The sequence below is a fragment of the Mus pahari genome, chromosome 3, assembly GCF_900095145.1.
Source record: "Mus pahari chromosome 3, PAHARI_EIJ_v1.1, whole genome shotgun sequence".
NCBI classification, from domain to species: domain Eukaryota; kingdom Metazoa; phylum Chordata; class Mammalia; order Rodentia; family Muridae; genus Mus; species Mus pahari.
This window is the reverse complement of record NC_034592.1, coordinates 69,472,829-69,487,614: the sequence shown is the minus strand read 5'-3', so window position 1 is coordinate 69,487,614 and position 14,786 is coordinate 69,472,829. Positions and strand designations below refer to the sequence as shown.

The 14,786-nt window shown below is 37.7% G+C and overlaps 1 pseudogene; it reads right to left on the bottom strand.

The window, feature by feature from the left end:
* Positions 1–658: 658 nt before the first annotated feature.
* LOC110317917 lies at positions 659–8,030 on the bottom strand (annotated as a pseudogene).
* Between the last annotated feature and the right edge of the window lie 6,756 nt (positions 8,031–14,786).

Genomic DNA, 14,786 nt, shown 5'->3' with positions numbered 1-14,786 from the left:
AGGGGATGCTAGATCAAGCCTGGGGACTGGTCCAGGGTGAACACCCCTCCTCAGGCGGGGAAAGGTGCAGGATGCAGGATCAGGCCTGGGGACTCCCCAGGGAACACCTCTCCACCTCTCCTCGGGTGGGCGGGGAAAGGCGCCGGATGCCAAGTCAGACCTGGGTACTGGTCCTGGTCGAACACCCCTCCTTGGGCGGAGAAAGGTGCCGGATGACCGGAACCAGACATGGGTTCCTTCCCAGAAGCTGTGACTCTTCTCCAGTCCCATGATTATGTTTTTTTACAAAACAGTTTGGGTTAATTTTTTTTTCTTCATCTTAGTTTCCATGTTGGTGATTTCTTTGTATCTTATGGAATTATCTTGCAAGTGTCTCTCTCTATACCTATTTCAGGATAGCTTTGAGGTTAGCCTTCTCTAGCTTCAACCTCCACACTGTCAGGGTCACCGATGTATATCTTCATGCCTTATGTCTACTTTCTTCTTCTTCTTCTTTTAAACCTCTAGTCTTCGACATGGAGATTTCATAAACAGTTTAAAATCTTTTACTTTATTGAAATTGTGTATGTAATCCATATTTTGAGTACTTTGTACCTGCATCCTGTGTAGGTACTGTTTTATTTGTTAACATATGAAACTGTTTAATTAGGTTAGCAATTTAGAACTCTAGTGAATGAAGATACATCCACTGTGTTAGGGAGAACCGAGATCGCAGATAGCCATGGGGCTGAGGAACAGCTTTGATGTTTGGCAAAATCTTTGAGTCCATAGTTTTCTGATCAGCTTCAAGTTGCTCTGTAATTTCGTATTTCTTTTTCTCCACATCCAAGATGGTATCCTCCTTGTGCCTGGGCTTGTGCAGCTGCATCTTCATGAGGTAAGCGTCAGTCATGTGTTTGAGGATATTAACTTTGATGATAACTTTTGCGGAGGTGGCGATGTGTTCTACGTGAAGGAACTCGGTTGAGGGCAAGAGGTCTGTAGCAAGCCTCTGTCTAGCTGCCCTGTGGAAAACCACTCTCTAGCCTCTGTGGCCCCAGTGAAGATGATCAGGATGGTGTCCCAGGAGTGATGCTGCTGGCATACAGCCTTCTGCTGACTGAGAGGCCTTTTGTCTTGGCTCAGTAGTTTCCTAGGCACGTCTTCTGTAAGGTAATATCTAGGCATTTTCCCAAGCATCCTTACTCGGGTACTACCATTCTTATCACCACTAACTGGTCCTTCTCCCTTTTCTTCTTTTTTTTAACCTTTGACTTTGCAACTGAGTATTTCCTTCTGTACAGGGCATTCCTCTACCCAGGATAGGGTTTTGGCTGCAATGGGGCTTCCCCTTCTAGAGCTTTTAAACATTAGGGTCACCCTTCCTAGCTGCACCAGCAGCAGAGACATCGCCTGCAGGGACATTAGTGGCAACCACAGCTTTTCCTCTGTCATTTTGCATAATGGGAAAAAAACTGTTCTGTTGTTTTTAATTACTTAACTTTAGTTTTTATTTCTTTTCATAAGTTATTTAGTAGAATTAAACATTCTTAAAATTGTGAAATACAGTGATATTAAATTGATTAGATCTTCACTATCCTTACCAGTATTTGAGGGGAGTGTTTGTTGGTTTGATTTTATAATAAATGAATTAATTAAAGTTTTTACTTTAGGGGTTGTTTTTATTTTTAATAATTTTTAATAACATGTATTTGAGTATATTCTTTTCCCTCCCCCAACTGCTACCAAATCCTGGACTCTCTAAAACCCAACTTCACATTTTTCATCTCTTTTTGAGAACTGGAGATTAATAGTGTACATTAGTTTTCATGGAATTCCTGAGTGTGTGAATGAGTGAGTCTGTTTCTTGTGTCTTCTCTTGGGCTCTTTTCTGTCTATGTTTTGTTCCATTCCGATGTGTTAGTTTTTATTTTACTTTTATTATATTCTTATTTTGTTTTGTTTTTATTCCTTAAAAGCATGTTTGTTTTCTAATGAGAGAAGAAAAGAGGGTGCAGGCAGAAGAGAGGTTAAAATTGGAAGGAACTGAGAAGGGTAGGGAGAGGGGAAACTAAAATCAGGATATATTATATGGGGGGGGAGATCTATTTGTTTGTTTGTTTGTTTTTTGTTATCTGAGACAGGGTTTCTCTGTGTAGCTCTGGCTGTCCTGGAACTCACTTTGTAGACCAGGCTGGCCTCGCACTCAGAAATCCGCCTGCCTCTGCCTCCTGAGTGCTGGGATTAAAGGCGTGCACAAGCACGCCCGGCTGAAAATCTATTTTTAATAAAGGGAGGGAAAAAAGAAAGAATTTGATTTTAATTTCTCCTAAAAAAAACAAAAAAAACAAAACAAACAAACAAAAAAAAACAGAAACAAAACCAAAACCAAATTTAGAAAGAAAGCACAAAAGAGAGCAACATGGGATCCTGAGCACGAGGGCACCGTGCAGTGTGGGTGACATCCCCAGTGTCACTTCCTTGAAGAAAACTGATTCCCACCCCCACCCCACCCCCCAGCAGCTAACAACAGCAGATAGATCTTGGTTAAAGAGGAGACTTTGTGTCCATGGCCCCCTCTTTGTACTGAGATTTGTCTAGTTTGGACCTGTTTCTGTCCTGTGGGGACTGTCGCAGATGTGAATTCATGTGTGTATTGGCTCTGTTGAGTCTGGAGGATGCTGGTTTCTTGGAGTCATCCAGTGCCTCTTGCTGTCTTTCCTCGGATTCTTTCCACCTCATTTTCCTCATAGATCCATAAGACTTGAGGGGAAGGTTTTTATAAAGATATTCCATTTAGGACTAAGTGCTTCAAAGTCGCTCACTCTCTACTCCTTGCCCTGTTGTAGGCTTAGATTTTTCAAACCTACATTAATAATAATAATAATAATTATTATTATTATTATTAATTATTATTATTATTATTTACTCCTGGTGCCTCCTTTCAGAGTTCTTCCCCCATCTCGCATCCCCTTCACCTCTGAGAGGGTGCCCCCAATAAAGGTTCTCAAATGCTTCAACCCCCCTTCTAGCCCACCATCTGAAGGTAGGGGAGGAAAGATGATAAATAGGACAAGGGGATATGGACCTGCTTAGAAGACGTTCTTAGGAATGATTCCAATCTCCGTGTGTCAGGATGCCAGCAGCCCAGTTCAGTAGAGTCAGGATACCCCAGATGCATTAACCCAGTGGCAGGATCCAGCAGAAACCACCTGGCTTCTGCGGAATCAGCACAAGTCAGAGGGAGGGATCAGAACCAGCCAAGACTCCTCTCTCAACACAGTGAAGAACAGTGAAGACTTGAGATCAACAAAGCCCTTGCAAGGCTAGCTATGCATGCACCCCATCACTACCTGTTGAGTCCTATTTATACTCTCTCCAAACATGTTCTCCTCTGGTTGTACTACGAACACTAGTCTCTAGGAGTGAAGCTTCTAGTTGGCCTCAGCTCAATTTCTCCATGTTTGATAACACGAGTATATGATGTTTTCAGAAAGAGTAGGTTGTGGAGAGTCGCCAATAGCACTGGCAATAGCCAATAATGTTTGAGGGAGTCCATGAGACCTCTTTGGCAAGCCCCTTAAATATATGTGATATTTTCATTGCTTGTTGTACAAAATAAATAATATTACTACTCCTGGGGATTGTAGTTGGTAGCAAACGGTGTCTAGTTGGGCATTTTATCCTATATTACATGATAACTCCTTTAAATTCCATATATGTGTATTTTGGGGAGCATCTACAATAGCAGGTTTCCATACAACTTTTCATCATGCCTTTAGTGTTAGTTATTCCTCTCCATAGTTCTTCCTCTACCTTGCCCTCCCATTTCCCTATACATTTCTCCTGTTTCTCTTTCTTTCTTTATAATATAATTCTATCTCTCTTCTTTGGAATATCTCCTTCTTATCCCCAACCCATTCCATTACTATTTACCTATCCACTTCCAGTATTCTAAAAGAAATACAAAAATGTAAGCCATAAAAGGTGACAACCCACATTTAAGAGAAAACCTAGAATGTTTTTTGTTCTATTCCTGGATTACTTCACTCAACATGATTGTTTCTATTCTTGTCCATTTACTAGCAAATTTCATGATATAATTTTTCCTAACAACAGAATAATACTACATTGTGTAAATGCACCACATCCCATTACCATCCATCCATTGGTAGGCATGCTAGCTGTTTCCAGTATCTGGCTATTATGAATAGAACAGCAGTGAGCATGGATGAGCAAGAGTCTCTGTTCCATGAAGTCTTTCAGGTGTGTACCCAAGATTGATATATCTGGATGTTCAAGTAGATTTTTAGCTTTCTGAGGACCTTCCTTACTGATTTCCATCATAGATACATCAGTTTGCACTTTCTCCAGCAAAGGATCAGTGTTCTACTTTCCTAATACCCTTACCAGCATCCACAATCAGTTATTTTCTTAATCATGGCCTTTTTGAAAAGGATAAGTTGAAATCGCAAAGTAGGTTTTTTTTTATGTTTTTTATTATTATTTTCTTTATTTACATTTCAAATGCTATCCCGAAAGTTCCCTATAACCCCCCCCGTTTTAATTTTCATTTCCTTTATGCATAAAGATGTTGAACAGTTTTTAAGTGTGTCATCTTTTGAGATTTCTTTTTTTTCCTTTTTTTTTTTTTTATTATTTTCTTTATTTACATATCAAATGCTATCCCGAAAGTTCCCCATACCCTCCCCCCACCCCTGCTCCCCTACTCAACCATTCCCACTTCTTGGCCCTGGCCTTCCCCTGTGCTGGGTCATATAAAGTTTGTAAAACCAAGGGCCTCTCTTCCCAATGATGGCCAATTAGGCCATCTTCTGCTACATATGCAGCTAGAGACACAAGCTCAGGGGGTACCGGTTAGTTCATATTGTTGTTCCACCTTTGTTTAGTCCTAGACCACATTTTTAATTGGCTTCTTTGTCTTCTTGATGGTTTAACTGCTTGACTGCTATGTGTTTTGCTCTGACAATGCATGTCTTCTTACTGGGGACATATAACTACTCATGGGTCCTTGTCACACCTCAGTTATGTTTTTTGTATGTTTTGTCTTAATAATGGTACCGAGTCTACCTTTATGAGTCATGCTTTATGAGTCATGTTACATTAAATGGATGAGTTCAGCCTACCCATTTAAATACTCTGACTAGTGTTATAATTACGTTTTATAATTACACATTTTATTTTCTGATTATTTGATTATAAGGCACATTATGTTCCTTACATGTTGTGCCTTGGGGATTTTGAAGTGTTTTTAATTAAGACTTTCATACATGCATAAAATGTGTTCTCATCAAGCCCATCACCATTTTCTCATTTACAATTCTTGCCATAACCCCTCAGATCATCTCAACTCCATGTACTCTGTTTTGAACTCATTAAGTCCATTTAGTACTAGCAGTCCACCATAGTTATAGGGCAAATCCACTGCCCCATAGGCAAGCTACAAGGGGCTACATCTGTGGAGAAAACTGATTTTCATTTCCTAATAACCATTCATTGCCAATAGCTCCTCAGTTAAGTTTGCTTTCAATTATCATTTTACTCCTGCATTATAGAGGCATGCTAGCTAGTCTCCATGATGAGAGGAATATGCTATTAGGGGTAAATCAACCAGTGTAGCAGAACAGTGCCCTAAAGTAGAGCCAGATGTGTCTTAATTGTTACCAACTACTAGATTTCATTATGACATATGGTATATCTTTATTATAAACCTTAGTCACTGAGGCATTTCTGTATTGGTATTTTATATTTCAATGTTTATGCTGTCTTCAGCTTTAAATAATCTTCCATGGATATTTATATAGCTGTGGAAGACAGCGATGGTATCTTCCTACCGAGAGCAGATTAGTTCTCTAGTCAGTATAATAAAGACAATGTTTTATAAATTAATAAATGTTCTCAACTATATTAATAGAGATTTATACTTCTGGCAAGGTTTTTGGATGTAAACTAGATCATATTTCAAAGGAAGCAAGAACTGTTTAATACTGGAAATATTTCATATCTAGTACATCTTGGATATTTATATAGATGATGCTTTAAACCAAAAAGTTTATTGTTTAAAGAATGTTTGCTATTTTGATAAAAATAGATTTGCAGTAAGCACAGTTTACCCCTGAGAAACCTAGTACAAAATAATTGTTGCACAAGGAAGATGACTATCTTCTGTAAGATATCTTTTTTAACACTGGCCTTCCCTCTAGGATGCACCAGTTGTTAACAATGAGCACTGAAGATATTTGAAGGATTTAATTTCCACATCAAATTAGTAACAGCACAAGTCAGTGAGAGCTGTACCAAATATTTCTTACAGCAAATATTAAGAGTTTGAAGTGTTTGTTTTATTTTATGATTTATAAACTTATAAATAAATTATGAAAACTTCCTAACAAAAAATGCCTATTGATGAACTATTAGCAAAAACTAATGGTCAGGAAAATATTCTCAAGGTAATGTAATAAGGAAATACCTCATTTAATTATGGATCTTCTAATGAAATCCTATGGAATTACTTAAAATACAATTTAAGAATGAAAAGTTATGTGGGATTTACTAATGTTATATTGTTATAGAAATATTTATTATGTAACCCTTTTATCTGGAGTCACAGTATATATCCAGTAACTGAAAAACAGCCCTTCTCCCAGAGTATCATCTTTCCGGGGTAATTTGTCTCACATCTCCAAAGAAAATAGGTCATTTATCGTCATAATCAATGGGAGTCTTTATTATTAATAAAGTAGTTCCTGTCTATTTCATTGCTTAGAATAATTCTTTTTAAACTTAAAAATTTTCCTTTTAAGCTTTTAGGTGAAAACTTTATATATTACAGATTTTTTAAAAAATCCTAATATGCTTTGAATGTCTTTCATATAGTACAGGATGTGTACTACCATAGTAAGAGAAACCTCCACATCATTCCGGATGATGATGTTTAGTAAACAATGTTGTTTTTTGCACACTTGCAACATTTCATAACTCAGGCCAGTGTTGATTCATACCTACACACATCTGATTTTGAACGAGAAATGTCTCTAAGCTACATGTACACTAACACAAGTTATTCTTTTGGAATATCAGCCACTGTGCCAATGAGAAGTGATCACTGAGTACAGACCAGTGATGGAATTTCTATTTTCATTAATATCCAAAATCCTAACCTTTGCCAAAGACAATTCCTCTCTGCCAACAGTAGACAATTAGGGTAACTTACATGAAGGGACTGGTACTCCCTCAGAAAGCCTGCAATGCTGAATGTGAATGAGGAAGGACATGTTTAAGTTCCTTTCATCTGGAGCAAAAGCATGAAGCCACAACTTTTTCCTGAGAGGGGCTAATGAAAGACGCCAGTCAGTCATACGGCCTTTCAATAAAGAGAAATCCAAAGTGACTTTTGGAAAACGTACTATTGAGTGGCAAAGACTCTCTGTTAGCCTAGCAATTTATAAGATCCATAAAGTGAGCCCCCAGATAGCCAGAAGTGATGCCGGGTCCATAAAAAGCATCCCAGGGAAGGCGAGTTCCAAGTGCAGACAAGGTGCACAGTAATGATCGGAGACTTTGCCAAACGAAAAGCTGGTTGCTTTCCAGGGGGACTTACAAAACAGTATTCCTCACCACTGTGGATTTGCTATGGACCACAAATTGGCTTGCAGTTTTACATGCTTCCTACCTAATATTCTCAGCATTTCAGTAGTAAATCCATTTTGCATCAGACAAGCTCCTGGGGTAGATAGATGAACAAGGCAGAAATTGCCCTTCATTAGGAATTGAAATAATTGCTCCAGGGATGAACATACATGAAGCCCATATGAACAACACCTTATTTTCTTGTAGGCACACACTGAACAAAATAATAAGCATCCTGTTTCATAAATAGGAGCCAAAACAGTGACGTTGGATGAGCCTGATGCTTCATGGCACCAGGTAGCCGGCGGGTTAAAACAGGGTACCTTGCCAGCAGTCAGTCTTCGAACCTGTCGGCTGACAGCCTGTTTCTGCTGAGCAGGACTTGGATGAAAACTGTCCATTTTTTTTTCTATATGACTTCTTTTAAAGAACAAAACAGCAGAAAATTGAGACTTTTTTCTTTCAGTATCTGAATGCTTTATAGCAAATAAAACTCAAGTTGTACAGCCAGTAAGGCCGGGTTTCCTGTCTAATTTTCAAAAGAAATCCTATCATTTGCATGGTGGAGAAAAAAAAAAAGAAACTCTTTCAGATCTTTCAAAAGTCCACAGTCATTCTCAGAAATCTACACACTTGAAACTATAGCCAAACACAACATGTAAATACATAAGAAATACTCTGCTGTTTTTTCTTTTCACTTAAAATTAAATTAAATCTTGTCTCCAGTTATCTGATGTTTTTATTGAAAATATTTTTGATACAGTATACCTTGGAAATGTTTCCTGTGCCACAGTTCCTCTCAGATATTCCAACCTTCCCACACTCCAAATTTTATAAAATTTTCCTCTTTCTTTAAAAGAGAAAGCAACAAAACAAGAAAAATATCAACCCACAAAAATGAAAAACAAAAGTCCAATAAGAAAAAAATGCTAAAACAAAGCAAAACGAAACAAAAAGTCTCCAAAATACCATTGAGATAATTTTATTTTGATCAACTATTATTGGGAATCGTGTCCTCCCTGCAGTGGATGAGACGGCAGTGAAACTGAACTAAAGAAAACTGGATTTCTCTTTACCAAGGAGTATCAATTACAGGTAGATTCTTATTTAGAAGTGAGACCCACGTCTATATCTCTTTCTCAGTGCAGAAACTCCCTCCAGCTTGAACCCATGCAGGTCTTGTGTTTTCTGACAGTGTTTATGAGTTAGTTCATTTGTACATCAGCCTGTTGTGTCTGGAAGGCATCATATCCCCAGAGTCATCTGTCACTCGTGGGTCTTAGCATCTTTTGGATTCCTACTCCACCTAGGTCCTCCAGTCCCCGGGAAGGGTTCTGATAAAGACACCCCGTTTAGAACTGAGTGCTTCAAAGTTGTTGACTCTCTGTACGTCGTCCAGGCGTGGGTCTCTGTGTTACTACTTCTCAGCTGAAGAAGAACTGCAAGAAGCTTCGCTGTCGCGGGTGACTGAGGCACTAATCTATGACTGTAGCAGTCATTAGGAGTCATTTTATTGTTATGTTTACTTATCAGGAAAACAGTGCTAGGTTTTCCCTCAAGCCTACAACCTATTGAATCTCAGGTTCTTGGTCACTTTACTAGTGTCAGGTTCCATTGCATAGAGTGGGCTTTAAGTTTAAAAAAAACAAAAACAACAAAACAAAACAAACAAACAAACAAAACACGTGACTGGTTAGTCCCATAACATTTGTGCCATGACTGAACCCGCGTATCTTGCAGGCAGACAGATCACTATAGTAAGGTTGGGATCTTACTATATCTGGGCGATATTGATGATTACCTTTTTCTTCAGTAATGTGCAAAGAACATTCCAGTACTTGTCAGTAGGGATAGAACCTTGTACTTAGGCACAAGCTCAACTCCTCCATTTTGATGACATAAATAAGTGCTGTCCATCAGGTTGAGCCTTGGAAATAACCTATAATGTCTGGACGTTTTCATGGGGCAACAAGATGTAGCCAATTCCCGGCACTATATATTTTAATTGGTGGCATAAGATAGCCTAGTTGGGGCATTATCGCTCCTATTAATTGGTGACTCCATTTATCATATATATATATATATATATATATATGACATTAAGTGCTAGTTGTCCCTACCCGTATTCCCTCCTTTCCCCTTCTTTCCCATCCCCCCTTATTTAATTCTCCTATTCTAGTTTTGCCTTTGTGTCTCCATAACACTATACTTTATTCTCCTCCTCTTGGAAGATTCTCTCTTCCCCTTTAGGCTCTTACTAGATTGCTAACCTCAGTGGTGATTCAGATTGTAGCACACATATCAAAGCTTTAAAAGCTAGCACCCCCATATAAGAGAAAACATGCAGCATGGTCTTTGAGGGTCTTGGGGACCTTACTCAGGATGATTGGCTGTTTCTAGTTCCACCCATTTGTCTAACACTCTTATGATTTCACTCTTCTTAGTAGACAAATAGGGTAAGATGAACTCTCAAAGTAATTTTATTTTCATTTCCCTGGTGACTAAGAATATTGAACATTTCTTCAAGTGTTTCATCTTTTGAGAACTCTCTGCTTATTTCTGTGTCCCATAATTGGAGAGGGGGCTGTCTCTAACTCTGTTACTCCCTGTCCCCTAGCTGGACGGCCTGGGTGGACCTCAGTGCGAGAGGAAAACCTTAGTCCTGCTGGGACTAAATGTTCTGAGGTACCTGGTACCCAAAGGGGGCTTTCCCCTCTCTGAGGAGAAGGGGAGTGGGTAATGGGGGACTGGGAGAAGAGTAGGGAGGGGGGATGTGACTGGGATATAATGTGCATCAAAAGTATAAATTATAGAAAAATCTGTTATTTGTTTTCTTAATGTTCAGGATTTTTAAAAATTATTTATATATTCTAGATACTAACCCTCTATTGGATGCATAATTGGTTAAGATCTTTTCCCATATTGTAAGTGGCCAATTTCCCCAAATAATAATGCCCATTGCCTTATCAAAAACTTTCTGCTTCATGGAGTCTCATTTATTAATGATTGGCCTTATTGTCTATGCCTCAGTGTTCTGTGTAGAAAATCCTTTCTTATTTCAGCAGGTTCAAGCATTTTTCTCTTTCTCTTCTATCATATTTAGTCTACCTCATCTTCGGCTGAGATTCTTGGTCTACTTGGTGTTGAGTTCTCTGCAGAGTGGTAGATTTTATTTATATTTGTTCTTCTATACACAGCTATCCAGTTTGACTAGTATTGGGAATGTATTTTTAGCTTCTTTGTCAAAAACCACGAGTCTGTAGGTTTGCAGACCCATGTCTAGATCTTCAATTTGATTCCATTAATCACCATGTCTGCTTTAATGCAGATACCATGATGCTTTTTATTATTATAGCTCTGTAGTACAACTTGAAATCTGAGATGGTGATGCCTCCAGCAGTTCTTTTTATCATTCAGGAATGAAATAGCTATTCTGTTTTTTCTTGTGTGTTTCCATATAAAGTTGATGAGTTTTTCTTTTAATTTCTTTTTAAAAAAACAGTGTTGGAATTTTGATGGGGATTGCACTGAATCTATAAATACCTTCCATTTTTACAATATAAGCCCTACTGACCCATGAGAATGGGAGAACTTTCCATCTTCCAGTGTCTTCAATTTTTTTCTTCAATGTTTTAAGGTTTTATATGCAAGTCATTCAGTTTCTTGGTTAGAGTTACCCCAATTTTTTAGGCTATTGTGAAAGGCGATGGTTCCCTGATTTCTCAGACTCTTATTTGTATATAAGAAGGCTACTAATTTTTGTGTGTTAATTTTGTAACCTGTTACTTTGCTGAAAGTGTCAGTTGTAGAAGAATTTTGGTGAAGTTTTTTTTTTATAGTCTTTTATGTATAAAATCATATCATCTGTAAATAAAGATATCGTTTCTTCCTTTCCATTTCTATCTCCTTGATCTCTCTCAGTTTAAGTACTATATTGAGTAGGTGTGCAAAGAGTTTACAATCTTGTCATGTAATGCTTTACCTTTTCATGGTAATGCTTTCAGTTTCTCCCCATTTAGAATGGTGTTGGCTGTGGGCTTGATGTAAATCAGTTACTATGCTGAGGAAAGCCCCTTGTACCCTTAGTCTTTGCAGTACTTTTATGGTGAAAGGATGTTGGATTTTGTCAAGAACCATTTTTGCATCTATTGACATTAATTTATGTATGTTGAAGGATTCCTGGCTCTCTGGTATGAGGCCAATGCAATTATGGTTAATAATTCTTTAATGTGTTCTTGGATTCCATTTGCAAGTACTTATTCAAAATTTTTGTGTGATTGTTCATAAATGATATGGATGTATATAAAATATCCATTTTTATTGGCCCTTTGTGTGATTTTAATATCAAGGTAATAGTAGGTTCCCAAATAGAATTAGGAAATGTTTTTTACAGTTTCTATTTTATGGAATAATTTGATCAGTATTGGCATTAATTCTACTGTGACTGTCTGATAAAATTATGTGCCTAGTCTTTCTGACCCTGGATTTAATGGGGGGAGGGGTGATAAGAGATTTTTAATTAATTCTTTTATTTCATAGGTAATTAAATTACTGGTATTTAAATTGCTTATTTGATCTTGATTTAACTTTGGTAGGTTATATATGTCATGAAATTCTTCCATTTGTTTTAGTTTTCCAATTTGATGGAGTACTGATTTTTAAAGAATAGCTTATGATTTCTTAATTTCCTTGATGCTCCCCTTTATCTCTAATTTTGTTAATTTGAAACTTCTATCAGTGTCTTTAGTTTCACTTAGCTAAGGATTTGTCAATTTTCTTGTTTTTCTCAAAGAACCAACTCTTCTTTTCATTCTTTGTAATTTTTGTTTGTTTCTGTTTTTATCTGTTTCAGCCCTGCGTTTGATTATTTCTTACTGTCTACTATGTTGGGGTATTATTTCTTCTTGGTAGTTAGAGCTTTCACCTGTATCAGAAAGTTACTAATATGAAGTTCCTTCAGCTTATTTTACTTTACATAAGAATATAGTACTATAAATTTGTTACCCATAAGTTTGGGTATGATGTGTTTACCTTTTCATTCTATTCTAGGAAGTTTTTAGTTTCTGGATTTCTATCTTGACTCATTTTTATTCAGTACTAAGTTGTTCAGTTTACCTGAGTTTTGTGTACTTTCTGCTGTTGAAATACAACTTTAATTCATGGTGATCACATAGGATGCAGGGTATTATTTCAATTTTCCTACCTCTGTTAAGACTTGTTTTCTGTCTCTGTATGGGGTTAATTTTGGAGAAATTTCCATGCACTGTTGAGAAGAAAGTATATATTTTTAGTGTTTAAGTGAAATGTTCTGTAGATGTCTGCTAGGTCCATATGATTTATGATGTTATTGAACTCCAGCATTTCTCTGGTTTTTATCTGGATGACAAGTTTGTCAGTGAGAGTCTGGTATTAAAACCATCTACTATCACTGTGTGAGAGTCAATACATGATTTTATTTATGGTAGCGTTTCTTTTATAAAAGGGCACTTAAATGCTTTGTGTTTGGTGTATAAACATTTAGAATTGCAATACTCTCTTAGTAGATTTTTCCTTTGATGCATATATAGTGTTCTTCCTATCTCTTTTAATTAGTTTTCGTTTCAGTTCTTTTTTTTTTTTTTTTTCAGAAGCAAGCCACTCTTGCTTCCTTCTTGGATTCATTTACTTGAACTACCTTTCCCCACCTTTTTATCCTGGGGTAATGTCTAACTTCATGTTTCTTGAATTCAGCAGAAGAATGGATCTTGTTTTCTAAATCAATCTATTGGTCCATGTCTTTTTGCTGCAGAATTAAGAATATTGATTTTGAGAATTATCAATGATCAATGTTTAGAGTTCTGGGATTTGTTGTTGTTGTTGTTGTTGTTGTTGTTATGATGTGGAGTTTACCGTCTAGAATTATTTATTCCTTGTGTCTTAGGTATGGCTAACCTCTTATAATTGAATTTTTCTGTATGGTGCTTGTATACCTTGATAGGCATCTCCTTCTGTAGGTTAGAGATTTCTTTTTTTTTTTTTTTTTTTTTATTTTTTTTATTTACATTTCAAATGCTATCCCGAAAGATTCCCATACCCCTCCCCCCACCTCTGTTCCCCTACCCACCCACTCCCACTACTTGGCCCCGGCCTTGCCTTGTGCTAGGTCATATGGAGTTTGGGAGACCAAGGAGCCTCTATTCCCACTGTTGGCCGATTAGGTCATCTTCTGCTACAAATGCAGCTAGAAACACAAACCCAGGGGGTACTAGTTAGTTCCTGTTGTTGTTCCACCTACAGGGTTGCAGCCCCCTTCAGGTACTTGGGTACTTTCTCTAGTTCCTGCATTGGGGAGATTTCTTTTCTATGATTTTATTTAAAATATTTTCTATGCACTTGACTTTTACATCTCTATTTTTTGTATGTTTTGTCCTCTTATAATGCCAAATGTCCTGTATGTTTAGTTCCTGGACTTTTTAGATTTAACCTCTCTTTGAATAAGCTATCCATTTCTGGTATTCATGACCTAAAACTCTCTCTTCCACATCTTTAATCTGTTAGTGTTATATGTTGGTTTTTCTGGTAGAGAATGCTTCTGCAGATAGGCAGGTGACACAAAAGAGTCACGAGACAGTCTAGGAGGAAAGGCTAAGAGGAGACCTGGAAAAAGCGTAGGGGATCAGAGTTGTAACAAGAGATAGAGTCTTTGGGGAATGGAGGTAGAGTGGGATGAGGGGCTTCTATAAGCAGCCTGCTACAGGATTAAGAGGAAGTCTTGATCAGGCAGCAAAGTAAAAATTGCCTACTTGTGTCTCAGCCCAGTGTGATCACTAGAGGTCCCCAGTAGAAAATATTTCTTGGATGGATGGCTAACACAAAGGAATGGAGATGTGTGAGATAGGTGCTTTATCTTGCCCCTCATGAGTTTGAGGGTCATTCTTGCCTACCACTCCATATTTACTCCTAGGACATTCATCAGTTTGGGTCTCTTTTGCCAGGGTATTCTCTATCCTAGCTCTCCTGCGATGAGTGTCTTCAGAGACTTGGAAGTCATATAGTCTTACAGCCTTTCACATTCCATTGTTAAGATTTCTACCACATGGTCCCATGAACAGAACAGAACTTCTCTCTTTCCCTCTTGTCATTTCCCAGGACTCCTATCAGTTTATATACATTGGCTC